This window comes from Natator depressus, chromosome 2 (genome assembly GCF_965152275.1).
Source record: "Natator depressus isolate rNatDep1 chromosome 2, rNatDep2.hap1, whole genome shotgun sequence".
Classification (NCBI taxonomy): Eukaryota; Metazoa; Chordata; order Testudines; family Cheloniidae; genus Natator; species Natator depressus.
Genome location: NC_134235.1, coordinates 233,142,726 through 233,158,812, shown reverse-complemented (window position 1 = coordinate 233,158,812; position 16,087 = coordinate 233,142,726). Strand labels below are relative to the sequence as shown.

The 16,087-nt window shown below is 49.7% G+C and overlaps 1 protein-coding gene across 3 annotated transcripts in view; it reads left to right on the top strand.

The window, feature by feature from the left end:
- The first annotated feature begins 145 nt into the window (after positions 1-145).
- Positions 146-16,087, top strand: part of MAP3K8 (mitogen-activated protein kinase kinase kinase 8) — a 34,072-nt gene continuing 18,130 nt past the window's right edge. The window contains exon 1 of one of the 3 annotated variants that reach the window (XM_074946151.1): positions 146-523. The gene's annotated coding sequence lies outside the window, so the exon portion shown is untranslated. Of the gene's footprint in view, positions 524-7,649; positions 7,779-7,811; positions 8,056-16,087 lie in introns of those variants that run through there. The other 2 variants (XM_074946152.1, XM_074946150.1) reach the window with 2 other exon arrangements.

Below are 16,087 nucleotides of genomic sequence, written 5' to 3'. Positions count from 1 at the left end.
TGATCCTGCGGGGTGAGGGCGCTGCGAGCCCCTGCTCCCGGGGGCGCTCAGCATCCCGCAGGCGGGGTCCCCGGCGCCGCCAGCGCGCTCCGCAGCGCGTCCAGCGCTCGCTCCGCATTAAGTGGTGTAGCGCGCACCTAATATCAAAGAGCCGCTCCTCCCTTTCATGCACGGCGCGTTGCCGCCGCTGTGCGAGAGCCCTGGCGTGAGCCGAGCTTGGAAACACGCGTTTCGGCTGAAGGAGGCGCTCCAAGGGGCTCCTGGCTGCCGTGCAGCCCCCGGCCGGAGGCACAAGCGGAGGTCCCAGTCCTGCAAACAGTAACCCACGTGCATATCCTCCCGTGGGCAGCGGGGAGGGCAGCCTGAGACTGCCTCGTGCGACCGTGCCCACGGGCTCCTCCTTCCCGGGACATAAAAGCAAAGGCGGGTGTGAGACAGACACCGAAGAGAAAAGGGACGAGCCGTGCAAGGGTTTTGGGACGCAGCCAGGCTGGGGGAAGGTGCAGTCAGGACCCCGTTGCAAGTAAACTATTTGATAAGGCAAAATAAAATACTGCATGTTCCCTATTCTTGTTATTGGTGTGAACACACACAGTGAGCTACTGCAGTAAAGTCAGGTTTCAGAGTAGCAGCTGTGTTAGTCTGTATCCGCAACAAGAAAAGGAGGACTTGTGGCACCTTAGAGACTAACCAATTTATATGAGCATAAGCTTTCATGACCTACAGCTCACTTCATCGGATGCATTCAGTGGAAAATACAGTGGGGAGATTTATATACACAGAGAACATGAAACAGTGGGTGTTACCATACACACTGTTAGGTGAGAAAAGCTAAACAGGAGGCAGTTATGCCAACCGAACCAAAGTCAGGCTAAGAGAGGCTGCTGGGAAAGTCTCTGAAAGTAGAATGAAGGAATATGTGTTTAAGTTACAGAGAGTGAGAAAAAAGGGGAGGCCTGCATTCCTGCATTTTTGTACCAGATGTGCTAGGAACAGTCCTTGAGATACAGAGGCCCTGTTTTCTACTCCCTGCTCTTATGTTATGTCTGTTTTAACTCCTCGTCTCCTGGTTGACGCCCATACCGATAAGAAAGTTAGTAAAGCACTATGATTTGCTAAAAGTTATCTACAATAAGGGGGGTAGATGTGCATGCATATAGAGAAAGGATTTTAACTAATATGGGGGGGACTGCTTTATGAATAAATCTGTGATGTGATGGGACTGTCTATAAAAACCTATGAGTTTTACTTAGAGGCTGGCTGGTTCTCTTTGGAGACGGGCTGCTCTCTATTGTTGTGTGCACTCTTCAATAAAGAGCTTTGAGTTCGGACCTTGCTGGTGTTGCCTGTCTCTCTCCAGGCAGACAACGAATCGTGCCATCTGGGGTTCAAGTCCTCGACAACACTGTAAGGAGAGTGATCAGGTAAGGTGAGCTATTACCAGCAAGAGGGGGGGACCTTTTGTAGTGCTAATCAAGGTGGACCATTTCCAGCAATTGACAAGAACGTCTGAGGAACAGAGGGGCGGGGGGAATAAACATGGGGAAATAGTTTTACTTTGTGTAATGACACATCCACTCTCAGTTTTTATTCAAGCCTAACATATTGTATCCAGTTTGCAAATTAATTCCAATTCAGCAGTCTCTCCTTGGAGTCTGTTTTTGAAGTTTTTTTGTTGAAGAATTGCCACTTTTAGGTCTGTAATCGAGTGACCAAAGAAATTGAAGTGTTCTCTGACTGGTTTTTGAATGTTACAATTCTTGACGTCTGATTTATGTCCACTGATTCTTTTACGTAGAGACTGTCCAGTTTGGTCAATGTACATAGCAGAGGGGCATTGCTGGCACGTGATGGCATATATCACATTGGTAGATGTGCAGGTGAACGAGCCTCTGATAGTGTGGCTGATGTGATTAGGCCCTGTGATGATGTCCCGTGTATAGATATTGTGGACACAGTTGGCAACAGGCTTTGTTGCCAGGATAGGTTCCTGGCTTAGTGGTTCTGTTGTGTGGTTGCTGGCGAGTATTTGCTTCAGGTTGGGGGGCTGTCTGTAAGCAAGGACTGGCCTGTCTCTCAAGATTTGTGAGAGTGATGTGTCGTTCTTCAGGATAGGTTGTAGATCCTTGATGATGCGTTGGAGAGGTTTTATTTGGGGGCTGAAGGTGATGGCTAGTGGCATTCTGTTATTTTCTTTGTTGGGCCTGTCCTGTAGTAGGTAACTTCTGGGTACTCTTCTGGCTCTGTCAATCTGTTTCTTCACTTCAGCAGGTGGGTAGTGTAGTTGTAAGAATGCTTGATAGAGATCTTGTAGGTGTTTGTCTCTGTCTGAGGGGCTGGAGCAAATGCAGCTGTACCATAGAGCTTGGCTGTAGACAATGGATCGTGTGGTGTGGTCTGAATGAAAGCTGGAGGCATGTAGGTAGGCATAGCAGTCAGTAGGTTTCCGGTATAGAGTGGTGTTTATGTGACCGTCACTTATTAGCACCGTAGTGTTCAGGAAGTGGATCTCTTGTGTGGATTGGTCCAGGCTGAGGTTGATGTTGGGATGGAAATTGTTGAAATCATGGTGGAATTCCTCCAGGGCTTCTTTTCCATGAGTCCAAAATGATGAAGATGTCATCAATGTAGCGCAAGTAGAGTAGGGGCATTAGGGGCTGAGAGCTGAGGAAGCATTGTTCTAAGTCAGCCATAAAAATGTTGGCATACTGTGGGGCCATGCAGTGCCCCATGTTTATTCCCTCCCCCGGCTGTTCCTCAAATGTTCTTGTCAACTGCTGGAAATGGCCCACCTTGATTATCACTACAAAAGGTCCCCGCCCCCGCTGGTAATAGTTCACGTTACCTGATCACTCTTGTTACAGTGTGTATGGTAACACCCATTATTTCATGTTCTCTGTGTATATAAATCTCCCCATTGTATTTTCCACTGAATGCATCCGATGAAGTGAGCTGTAGCTCACAAAAGCTTATGCTCAAATAAATGTGTTAGTCTCTAAAGTGCCACAAGTACTCCTTTTCTTTTTGCAGTAAAGTCCATATACAGACTCTGTACTTTTATTACAGTACAGACATGACAACATGCCTACCTTTGTCAGTGGTATAACTGTACCATTACATGTACCCATAGTGAAACGTTACAGCTATTCATTTCCCTTGGTTACATCTTTTAGAGGTCTCTTTGGAGGGCTCATTTGGCTCTGCACAGGTATATACAGTTAAGCATATGAGTAGATGTAGGATCAGAAACTTGGGATAAGCAATAGGACTGCATGGCCTTGAGCAAGTCACACCACCAGTCTCATTTTCAGTTACCCCATCTGTCAAATGGAGATATCTAATTTTGTATAGTACCTTGAAATTTATGGATGAACATTCATATCAGTGTAAAGAATTACTTTGTAATCTTAGCCTTGGTTTTAGGATGACACGGGACAGAAGAAAGAAGATATTTTAAAGATTACTTCTAGAATTGTCCTTACATGTGACAGGAACATTTCAGTTTACTCCACCTATACACAGTAACTGTGTGTTTTTCCTCTGGAATACTATGACACATTCCTCATTAATTCACTGAGGTGATTAAGAGCAGAACTCTTCCTCTCTTCCTGTGAGGCTGGTCTAAAAGAAAAATGATCTAATTAAAATTAATTGTGGGTGTAAGAAAACTAACAACCCCACCAGGTTCCTGAATAATAGCTAAGGTCCAGCTGCATGATAGCTGGTACATAACCCACCACTGAAACTGTGTTATTCAAACTCATCCTCCCAACTTCTAGCCTCTGTGCAACTCCACCCTTTTCTATACCCCAGCTCTCACTTCTTAGAGCAGTAGTTTTCAACCTTTCCAGACTACTGTACCCCTTTCAGGAGTCTGATTTGTTTTCCATACCCCCAAGTTTCGCCTCACGTAAAAACTCCTTACTTACAAAATCAGACATAAAAATACAAAAGTGGCATGGCACACTATTACTGAAAAATTGCTGACTCTCTCTTTTTTTACCATATAATTATAAAATAAATCAACTGCAATATAAATATTGTACAGTACTTACATTGCAGTGTATAGTAGATAGAGCAGTATAAATGTAACCCTTCTGCCCGTCAGAGTTGGCAGCAACAAGGGCCGGGTTCAGTATCTAGGGGTTCCATTCCAATAACACAATGCAAAACCGGCTCGAGCCCCCACCCAGTGACCTGGGACAAATATGTACCACCCCCACTGGGCGCCTCCAAGAGGCAATACTTCCCCTCTCGCAAGCACATAGTCTGAGTGTAGCAAAAAGCCTTTTAATAACAGAGAGAAACAATGTGGCATTATGTTGGGGAAACACCACCAACAGGATTCATAACATAACCCATGAGCAAAACCCACCCCAAGCAAATTTGGGGCATGTCCTTTCCCTTTGGTTCTTGAGTCCAGCAACCCAAAATCACCCAAAGTCCCAAAAGTCCAATGACCCAAAAGTCTCTGTCCTTGGTCAGGGCAGCCCCAGAGTTCAAAAGTTTATCTGCAGAGTTTTACCTCCCAACCTGGGTGGAGATTGGGCGGGGGGGTGTTAAGGGGCATCTTACATGGTCCAACACTGATGGCCCCACTTCTCCATGGGGCTCCACTCCGCCAGCCACTCCGCTCACCGCCCCGCAAACTGCTCTACCATATAGCTTCAGGCTCCCCCACTACTTAACACAACACTCAGTGATTTCAGCTTGTAGTAGGGAAGCCTCACTGCTAGTACACCATTAGCCCAAAGTGAATTCAGCTCAGCAGCCTGTAACTAGACTCCTAATAGAATCAAAATTAGCTCCAATATTCCACACTGGAGAGAGGAGGCAGTGTAATTAGCATGTAAGGCCCTCACCAAGGGGGCCATGCTACCAAGCATTAATACCTGTTCCTAGCCTCTCTCTCAATTCACAGAGTTTTGGAACCCATGTCCCTTGCCTAGCGAGTGCTACTTAGTTGATGGTGAGTCCCTCCATCATGACAAAAGGCCAAGTGCAGTTCCACTGTCCTTGATTCCCATAATCAGGGTAATAACAATTTATTCTTCCTGCCCCAATAACAGAGACACTGGGGATCCCACAGCAGCCAAAGGGGGTGGGTGTGCCTATGCAAATGAGGTCAGCCCCTGAAGTTCTTTTCCACAACTTGCCACACCTCACCACCAGATGTCAGGGTGGAGCTCATCCTGACTCTGCTTACATAAACATGTTATTGTATGAAATTTTAGTTTGTATTGACTTCACTAGTGCTTTTTATGTAGCTTGTTGTAAAACTAGGCAATATCTAGATGAGTTGATGTACCTCCTGGAAGACCTCTGTGTGCCCCAGAGGTACATGTACCTCTGGTTGAGAACCACTGTCTTAGAGGACACCTGAGTGTTGCAGGAAGTGATTTAGGTGCTCACTAGGTGGCAGTCTGTAATTCTGGAGGATGTCTCTTGCCTCTAACTAAACAAGTGCTAATTTACTGGAACAGAGTGTTAGATGGAGCTATGCTGCTGGAGCTGTTGCCTTTTGGATGCATAGACAACTGGTGCCTCCTGGTAACTGGGGGGGCACAATGTAAAGGGGGGGGGACATGTAACCCCCCCACGTCACCTCTGGGAGGAACTTCCAGCCCCACTTCTCTGGGCCAGAGCTGCCAATTCCACCAGCTCCTGGGGAGCTGGGGCTGCAGGAGCAGGAAGCATGTGCCTTTGCACCCGGCTGGGGCCAGCCCTGGCCCAGGGAGACTCACAGCACCAGGGTCTGCCTAGAGATCTTGGACACCTCAGCAGAGGGAGAGGCATGGGCAATGCCCTTACCGCCGGCTGAGCAGAAGCCAAGGAACCTGCTCCCGGTACCATCCGTAGCAACCCCTGTGCCCAGCCCAGGCCTGCTGCACTTTCCCCACCCCACCAGAGTTACCTGTGAAGGAGGGCTCTGTCCTTCTCCCGTTGTGCCTCTGCCCCCCCGGCATATTTGGCCACTTTCGCTGGCAGCAGAGCCTGGGTGGGGAACAGGAGGGAGCCACCTCTTACGCTGTCTGAAGATGGCCGTTCCTGGTCGCTGACCCTGTGCAGCATGACAGCTGTCTGAGAGAGCCTGGCTAGGAAGGCGGCAGCGGCCCACCCCCTTCGCTCACTGCCCAGGCCCGGCTGCCAGAGACAGGGTCTGAGCAGGTCGGAAACGTGTGGGGAGAGGGGGGCTCTGGCTCACTTGTCCCCTGTCTGCGGCAACCAGGCCCAAGCCGCCTCCCCCGCTGGGTTCTCGCAGGCAGTCACCGCGCTGCAGAAAGCAGTGGCCGCCCTTAGGCAGCCTGAGAAGTGGCTGGTTGTGCTCCCCACCCAGGCCCAGCTGCCAGGGACAGGAGCTGAACAAGCCTGCGGGGGAGGCGCAGCAGAAGGATAGAGCCCTTCCCACCTCCCCCCTGCGGGCTGAGCAGAAATCTGGGGGGCACTTGATGCTGCATGGCCCCTCTACGCGTTGCCTATGTTTGGATGAGATGTAAAACTGTAGTCCTGAACATTTGTAGTGATTCCAACTCTCGTGACCCTTTCCAAGAGTAAAGGTTGTTCACCCCAGGGCCTCCACCAGGTTCTAAGTTCTTTACAGTGCCTGTCTCAATCAGCAGTTCCAGCTAAAGAGGGTAGTCAGAGCCTGCTCTAAGTGTGCCAGCCTCTTGCTTTTAAACGGCACCTCTGGTCCACCAATAGGTGACTGCATTTCAGTGGTAAGCGAAATGGTTGCCAATTCTCATGATAATTATTGTTTTCCTTAAAGCACCAGCTTCCTAGAGTCAAGTGGATATGTGATGATTTCAGCCTTCATTCTTAAAGAGAAACTAAGTTTCTAGCCCTCATGGCTGTGGAGAAAATGTGACTCCAGTGCACCCTAAAGGCTCAATAAGCAGAAGGCAAATAAAAAGAAGAGCAAATCTATTATTTTTACATAATCTCCTGGTTTTAAAGTCAATCTCATGATTTTTGCTGTGTCTGATTCATGATGTTTAAACATTTAGGGTTGGCAATACTGGATGCCTCTCATAGGGGGTTGTGAGACTTAATTCGTAATCTGCGTGGAGAGGCTTGGCTGGAGTTCTGTGAGCTAGGGGCGCTGGAGAGGAGCTGCCGGGTTATGCTGTTTAGGCTCTGCAGACCTAGGTGCTCCCCGAGGCTGGAGCCCTGGCCTATTTGGTCGCCATGTATATGATGGATCCCCGAAAGGCCTCCTCCTCGTTTGTATCATACGGGGACGGGCATTGCGAAATAGGCTGGCGGCCGGGCAGTTGGGCGGGGACTTCTGGTAACTGGGTCAGCAAAAGCCAAGAACAATCTGCACTTTCCAGTGTGGAAACGGGGGGGGGGGGGGGGAGGTAGCTAGCCTCACGTTCACATCCCACGACTAACCTCCTTCCTTCTCCCCTGCATTGCACCGTGGTGGGGATCGGGAAAATACACTTCCACTCTCCCATCAGCCCTCTTGCATTGCACCAGGGTGGGGGTCGGGAAAATGCACTTCCGCCCCCATCAGCCCTCTTGCATTGCACCGGCCCGGAGTCAGGAACACTCCCTCTCCCATCAGCCCTCTTGCATTGCCCCGGGGTGGGGGTCGGGACGGTGTTCTTAGGGTTGCACAGAGAAACCATCGCTGCAGCTCTCTTGCACGTTATGTATCGGGAGGGAACGGGAGACTTTGCTCCTGCCATGCGTTGCCCAGAAAAGGTAGCGCTGTGGCCCCGCGGACCCCTCCTCGGGGCTAGGAAAGACCCTTCTTCCCCAGCAGAGCTCAGGTGGGAGGCGGCTGCAGCGGCGGATTTTCCGCCGGTTTCCCGACGCGCTGGCTTTTCTCTTTCGGGTTCCGGCAAGTGAAATAGAAACTCTGTCAGGCCGGCCCCGCCTCCCTCCCTGCGGGTGCGTCACCACCCCCGGGGCGGCTGCTCAGGCACCCGGAGCTACCTGCTCTTCCGCCTCTCGCGGAGTTACCAGCTGGAGCTCAGCGCTGTCGATGTGCCCGGCCGGCGCCCCGCTCACTGGAGCCCTGCCGCCCACGGGGGCGCATAGCGGCAGGTAACGCTGGCTGGGAGCGGGGCTGGGCGATGCGTGCCGGGGGGAGGCGGGCAGATCCCCAGCTGGGGCGGGGGGGATAGAGCCTCCTGTTTCACGGGTCGCCCTGATTTCCCCGCCGCGACCCACATGGCGAGAGCATCTGCCCCTACGTTAGGGGATGTAACTGCTCCTGGGCTGGGGGCCCTCCAAACACACTGGCTCCAGGAACTGCTCTCGAGAGGAGACAGGGGTTTCCCGGACTCTGCGAATTGCTGGAGCTGCCATCTCCGCCAGTGGGATTTCATTTGTTCAAACGCCATTTGCAGTTAATCGGTATTGTTTGTAAAATGCTTTGGCAGCTGTTGTCAAAACTGGAGGGGAAACGAGCTGGGCACAAGCTGCCCGCTGAATTGGAGTGGGATGCTCCTTGCTATTAGAAAGAAATGTTGCTTGGAAATGTGTAAAAATATATACATATGAATTTTGGGGAGGAGGGGAAGTTAAGGAAGGAGAGTGGTTAGAGTATTAGCTTTTTCCCTGTGACACTTTTGGTGGGTTTTAATGACGCACACGTGTAAAGATAGAAGAAGTGGTGAGTAAGACAGTGTAGCAGGCAGCAGTGTAGACTTTGTTTTCTATTGAAGTGAAATGTTTAGTGTAACCCAACCTATTCCCTGGGGTTCCAGCAGGGACATTGGGCAGGGAGTGCTAATTTGTGAGCAATGTCTCTGAGGCTCTGAGCATGGGGATTCAAAACCAAATTCCCATGCAAGACTTTTCCTGTAAACAACAACTGAAATACATCTGTTCCTTTATTCTCCAGTCACACCATGTTAGCACACATCAATTTTCCTCACCTGTGAGGGGAAAATGGCAATGCCTGAAGGCTGTTTTTAAAGGACTTCTGGAGAGGGGGAAAAAAGAATATTCCTTTGACCCACATTGAAGTATGTGTTCTAGGTTCTTACTTGGCCCCCACCATGAATTATCTGCTTTGGCCATGTATTTTACTATGGCAAGTTGTATTAGATCAGGTATGGGAAAGATGTAGTCAGAAAACATATTCCTCCAAAATTAGGTTACGTCTGTGCTAAAGAGGAACACAGCTGATGTAATGCACCAAGGTATGCCTGTGTATGCTCCTAGTGGATCTGTGGTTCACACACTTGAAGCTTGAGTTGGCCAGGGTTGTGTTTTAACTAGCTGATAAAGCCCTGGTACCCAGTAACCTTTTCCACCTCCCATTGAATTAGTTAAGCACTATGTTAAGCATTGTTGTTTAAAGGCTACATCATAAACTTTAGACAGGGTCCACTTTAAATATAGATAGAACAAATGGCTGTTCAAGGTACCACAGTTGTAGCAGGTCATATTGTTTAATGGCATTGTATAAGTGACCGTGAGGTGCAGGCATGTTCTCATTTGCCTGTGAAAACCCTTTTGAAGGGACCCCTGTCTCCTAATGAAGATTACTGTCCAGAAAATATTCCATCACACTGACTATATTCAATTAATGGGATAAAGACACAGAGACAAATTCTGCTTTGAATTACACAAATGTAAGTCTAGTAACTCTAGAGAGTTTAATGAAGTAACACCAAATGTCTGTCTATGGAACTCAGCACAGAATTTGGCCCACTATGGGTAGCTAGTGGCAAATGTAAAAATGGGGGAATGACCTGATACTTCCTGGACTTTGTTAGTATGTGATAAGAAGCCTAGGAATGTTGCTTAGAAGGTGCTGGGATTCCTACCAAAGCACTGTCCGTATTCAGGGGTTTTGTCTAACTTATTAGCCTGTGTCTAGCAGCAGTCTGTCAAGTTTGAAGATTCCCCTCTAGAGTTTCTTAGACTGTAGATTGACATGGTTCTTGTCAATTTCATGGCTCCTCTCCCCAATCTGAGCAGCCCTAAAGACAATTTAAAGTCATTTATATTTTTTACACTGCTGCAGGTGTCTTTCCTCCAGTTTTATGGGAGCTGTCTGTTTGCAGACTAAAGGAGATATAGTTGTGTTGGTTTATATCTGGAAGGTTATCAGTTACAATCATTAGAGCTAGAAGTTGTTTTTCCCCTGTTGAGAGCCTAAATTTTGTAGAAATAAATGTCATAGGCTTTTCTGCAGGGAAAGTTTCTTCGGTGGTGGGAGAGTGTACTTTCCAAGCCATGTCACTCTTTCCTTGAAAGCACTTAAAGTAAAAATACAGGATTCACTCTTATGTATTACTGATGGCCGGTCACACTACAGTAAGACCATGGCTTTTTTTTTTTTTTTTTATAAATGAGGTAAGGTAAGTAGAGATGTGTTTTCATTGAGTCAATTAGTTTTCATTTTCAGGCCCTGATCCTGCAAGGAATCCTATATGGATGCAGGTGCCCTGGGGTCTCAGAGAACTGAGACCTCCAGTTATGTGTGGGGTTTTTGATTTCTTTTTAATACTGAAAATGCAGAAGTTGTTAAAGCAACAGGTTTTTCTTTTTTTGTGTGAGGAGACTTGTGGCTAAAAACTGCTCTTGAAAAAATAGTCTGACTTGCTAATTACTCATGTGATGATGATGATGTAGTGATGACCGAGGATCAAGGAAGTCTCATGCTTAAACTTTAGTCAGCTCACATAAATGCATACATTTTATTTTATTATTTGGCTTCTGTAGGTGAAAGCAGAATTCCATTTAAACATGAGTAAAACCAATTTACAGACTTGATTTCTACAAACATTTGGACAGTGAACTAAAGTGGGAGTGACTTGATCCCTATTTTGCACATTCAAATATATGCAGTACTAATTAGGCTTGGGGGAAAATAGTAAATTTGCCAGGGGCAAGTGGGAGCCATCCTTGTTGTGTGGTGCTTAAGATGTTAATTTCTGTGGAATTTTAGCTTTTTTTATTAAAGAAAAACTTTCTACACCTTATTGTAATGAAAATCATCTTCCAAATAAGAAAACAGTGTTGTTCATTGCTTTCCCCCACCTGCAGTAACCTCCCAAGTCTCTGATGCAGTCTGCATTTTCCCCAAGCCATAGATAAGGAAAATTGACAATATTCTGGCCATTTTCATTGCTGGTTTTTTGTGGCCCTCCCACCCTCATAATGCTAGTAATTATTGTTAGTGCCATGCTTTGCTCAGCTCCCCTAAAGCCCCCTTCTTAAGGGCAGGGGATATGTGCTTGCATTCACTTGGCACAGGGTGATCTGAATTGGTCTAGGTTAGTGCAGCAACATTAATTTATGCTGCACATGGGTGTGGGGAGATGCTTCTGCTTTCTGCCCCCTTCTCTTTCTAGCCATGGAGCCTGAAGGGACAGCAGAGAAGTGGGGGAGCATGTTGCAGAGCTACCACTTCCCTTTCCGTGGTCCAGATCTGCTGAGTTTTCCTGACCTACACTCAAACCTGCACCATGTGGTCTGAAGTTATCAGCCATGTCAACCACGTCATTTGCTTTACTTTTCTCCAATGCTGGTTCTGACGTAAATGCTCTCTATGTGTGACATATTTGCCAGAAGGGTTCCATGACCTCACAGGGAGGGGAGCAAAGATAACATCTTGACCAGAAACTACAGCTAGGCATGCTGCACTTCCTGACAGCCTTAGCAGATTATGTCTGCTACCTGTCCTCAAGATGAGTAGCTTGTACTTACCTGGTTTTTTTAGGTGTCACTTTCTGGTTTTCCTCTGCTTTTTCCATAATCTAACATAACCACATACACCAGGGTAGCAAACAGAAGATCTGTGAATGGGCTGCACTTTACTCCATTCTAGGGGAAAGGCAGGATCCTCTTTCCCTGGTGTATCCAAATGGCAGGCATAGAAATTAAAATGTGGAAACCGACACTGCGGAACTGATTTCCTACCCTACTTGGAAATCTAGATCTTTTTGATTCTCGTGTGCACTGTCATCTTTTTCTCTTCAAAAATTCCCCTTATCTGAACCTTGTGATCTTCTGCTTTTCTTTCCATGAGACCAGTGAAGTGATGATCATATGAGCATGGGGCAGTCATTCAGTTTTAGGAGGTCTGTCATTTCTGGACAGGTTTGCAGAGTGGTTTGAAAAGAACAAACAAAGGTGCAGAATTTTATGCAGTCAACTGTGAAGAGGGACTGAATATACAGAAAAATCAGATTGAACTCATTGTATTAGGTTTTTTTTTATGGTTTTGTGCAGTGCAACCAGAATTAATTTCAGGTAAGAGTTTGTTGGCTAATGAAATCTGCATGAAAGAGCCCCCTTAGTCTTATTTAACCTGCATTTAAGGGGGCTGGCGTGTGGATGCAGTTTGAGTAGGAAGATTCTTAGTGTTTGTGGGTTGGGGAGTAATTTGGTTGAAATAGCATTGATTTTAAATTTTTGTTAGTGGAAAAGTGCTCTATATAACTTGAAAAACAAATGAAGAAAAAAATAAACTTGGAATAAAGAGGAGGATGGTAAGGACAGACATGCTACAGTTCAGCAATCTGAAAAAAAGTATTTTCTTGGCTCCTCTGGATCCTCTTACAGATTTGAGTACTGAGCATTTGCTAGCATATATATACACTGTGGCAAATTGCTGGCACTACTTTAATGTGTCTCATGCTTCCTCTTCTTGGGGAGGGTTTAGGGCACCGTTTCTTACCCCTGAACTGGGGTATTAACTGCCCCACTAGTGCCTTAGAGGAGGGGAGTGGAAAGGGAGGGACCCAGGCCTGCCCTCTACTCTAGGTCCTAGCCCAGGGGCCCTAGGGATAGCAGTAAACCACTTGAACTAGCAGTTCCTTCCCCTGGGCGACTTCCCTCTCCTGCCCTTCAGCTTGTGGGGATTCCTGCCCTCCCTCTGCATAAACCAGGTATCCCTTTACCTCAGGTCTTGGTCTTCTTAGCCCACCGCAGCATTTCTCCAAACTCTCCTCTGCTTCCCTCCAAACTGCTCTCTGCTCCCATGCCAATCCACTCTGCTTCAACTCCTTTCCTTGTCTGATTGAAGCAGGGGGGTTTTTATGAGGTGCTCTAATTGGCTTCAGGTGCTTTAATTAATCTATAGCAAACTTTCTTCCCTCTACAGGGAAGAAGGCTCCCTTCTTACACTCTCCTGCTGCCATCTGGCCTGGGCTTTCCTTGCTTTTTGCCCCTGATTGAGTTCCGAGACCCGGCAGGACATCGGCTCCGTCGTTGCTGACGCCCCTGGCCGCCCGACATCTGAAACCACCTCTTCTCCTGCTCAATCCACCGCTGCTCCTGCCCGGGCCTAAGAGACACCTCCCCTACAACGCCCAGACGAGCGAGGGAGCCCTGCCCTTGCTGTTAACAATCCAGCAGAGCCTATGGAGGAGGGTGCAGCAAAGATATTACCGGGCATAGGAGAGGGCCCGCCCCAAGGAGAACCCCCCCCCCCCCCATGGTGCCTCACACGTCACCTGCCTTCTAGCAGAAGACGGCGCCCCCCTCACGGATCCGATGGAGATGTGTGGAAGGGCCCGTGACTTCTACACAAGCCTTTTCTCCCCGGATCCGACCGATCCTGGCGCTTGCAGGGTGCTCTGGGAGGAACTCCCCACGGTCAGCGTGGGCGACCGAGACCGACTAGAGCTGCCTCTCACCCGGGCCGAGTTCTCGGAAGCCCTCCGTCGCATGCCCACCAATAAATCTCCGGGCATGGACGGGCTGACTGTGGAGTTCTACCGCGCGTTCTGGGACATCCTTGGCCCAGACCTAGCCATTGTCTGGGCTGAGTCTTTGCAGGGCGGGGTCCTACCTCTTTCGTGCAGGCGAGCGGTGCTCGCCTTGTTGTCGAAGAAGGGGGACCTACGCGATTTACGAAACTGGCGTCCCATCTCGCTCCTTAGCACGGACTACAAAATCATAGTGAAAGCAATCTTGCTGCGGCTAGGGTCCGTGATGGCGGACGTGATCCACCCAGACCAGACCTATACTGTCCCGGGTCGCAGCATTTTTGACAAACTATTTCTAGTCCGAGATCTTTTGGAACTTGGGCGTAGAGACGGTCTGTTATTCACCGTCCTGTCTCTTGATCAAGAGAAGGCGTTCGATAGAGTGGACCATGGGTACCTCCTGGGCACTCTGCAGGCATTTGGATTCAGACCTCAGTTTGTGAGTTTTCTCCAGGTGCTGTACGCTTCCGCGGAATGTCTGGTTAGGCTCAATTGGACCCTGACCGAACCAGTCAGCTTCGGGCGAGGAGTACGGCAGGGGTGCCCCCTCTCGGGCCAGCTGTACGCTCCTGCGATCGAGCCCTTCCTCTGTCTCCTCCGCAGGAGGTTGACGGGGTTGGTGCTGCGGGAGCCGGAGCTGCGGCTGGTCCTGTTGGCGTACGCCGATGACGTACTCCTCGTGGTCCAGGACCCGGGCGACTTGGCGCGGGTGGAGGCTTGCCAAGCCATCTATTCGGCAGCCTCCTCCGCCCGAGTCAACTGGGTCAAGAGCTCTGGCTTGGCGGTGGGGGACTGGCGGCAGGTGAGCTCCCTCCCACCCGCGCTTCAGACCATCCGGTGGAGCACGGGTCCACTGCTCTACCTAGGCGTTTACCTTTCTGCCATGCACCCTTCTCCGCCTGAGAACTGGCAAAATTTAGAAGGCGGGGTGATAGAGCGGCTCCGGAAATGGACGAGGCTATTCCGATGTCTCTCCTTCCGAGGGAGAGCACTGGTGCTTAACCAACTAGTCCTGTCCATGCTCTGGTACCGGCTCAACACCTGGTCCCGGCCCCGGGTTTCCTGACCAACCTCCGGACATCAATTGTAGAGTTCTTTTGGTCAGGAATGCACTGGGCCCCTGTTGGGGTTCTTCATCTACCCCTGAAGGAAGGAGGGCAGGGCCTGAAGTGTCGACACACTCAGGTCCATGTCTTCCGCCTCCAGGCCCTGCAGAGGCTCCTTTATAGTGCAGGTAGTTTGACGTGGAGCATATTGGCGCACGCCTTCCTGCGCCGCTTCCAAGGGCTCTGATACGACCGACAGCTCTTTTATCTTTGTCCGAGAGGTTTTCCACGAGACCTCTGGGGGCTGCCGGTCTTCTACCAGGACCTCCTCCGGACCTGGAAACTGTTTTCAACGACCAGGTCCGTGGCGGCCACCGTGGGAGCAGATCTCCTCACGGAGCCCCTGCTACACAACCCCCAGCTCCGTGTGCAGGCGGCGGAGTCCCGCTCAGTGCGCCAGAGTTTGGTCCTGGCGGAAGTCACGAGAGTCGGAGACCTCCTGGACTACAACCGGGGAGACTGGCTGGATCCCCTGACGCTCGCTCGGCGCATGGGGCTCTCCAGACCTCGTACCCCCTGGCGCGTACTTCAGGAGGTGAAGGCCGCCTTGACTCCCACTGCTCGGACTTATCTCAACCGAGCCCTGCGTGAGGGCGCACCCCGCCCACCCTCTACCCCAGGCCTGCCGGACCTTTCAATTGGGCCCCTACCCCGTAGATCCCAACAAACCCCTCACCCTTTCACGGTGAGCTGGCTGCATGAACTGCAGCTGGTCAGCTTCCAAATTGCGCCACGGAAACATCTATACACACTCATGCTTCACACCCTTCATGCCCACACCCTGGTGTCCCGCCCCGATACAAAGTGGCGGGACCTCCTGCCACCTTTGGAGGGTGAGCAACCCCGGTGGGCCAGCCTGTATTCCACCTTGGTCCCGAGGCCCGTCGGGGACATTAGTTGGCGGCTCCTGCACGGAGCTGTGAGCACGGGCGTGTTTTTGACACGGTTCACCCCCATCCCGGATACTTGCCCTTTTTGCAACGTGAGGGAAACCCTGGCGCACGTATATTTAGAGTGTGTCAGGCTGCAGCCCCTTTTCCGGCTCCTCACAAATATTTTATTACGCTTTTGGCTACACTTTTCCCCTCACCTTTTTATTTACACACTCCCCATCCGTGGCCCCACAAAATTGCGAGATCTCCTGGTTATCCTCCTCCTAGCCCTAGCTAAAACAGCCATTTATAAAACCAGAGAGGGGAGGTTGGCTAATGAAGCGTCCTGCGATTGTAGGGCCGTTTTCCGATCCTCAGTACATTCACGTATCCGGGGCGGAGTTCCTCTGGGTGGCGTCCACCGACT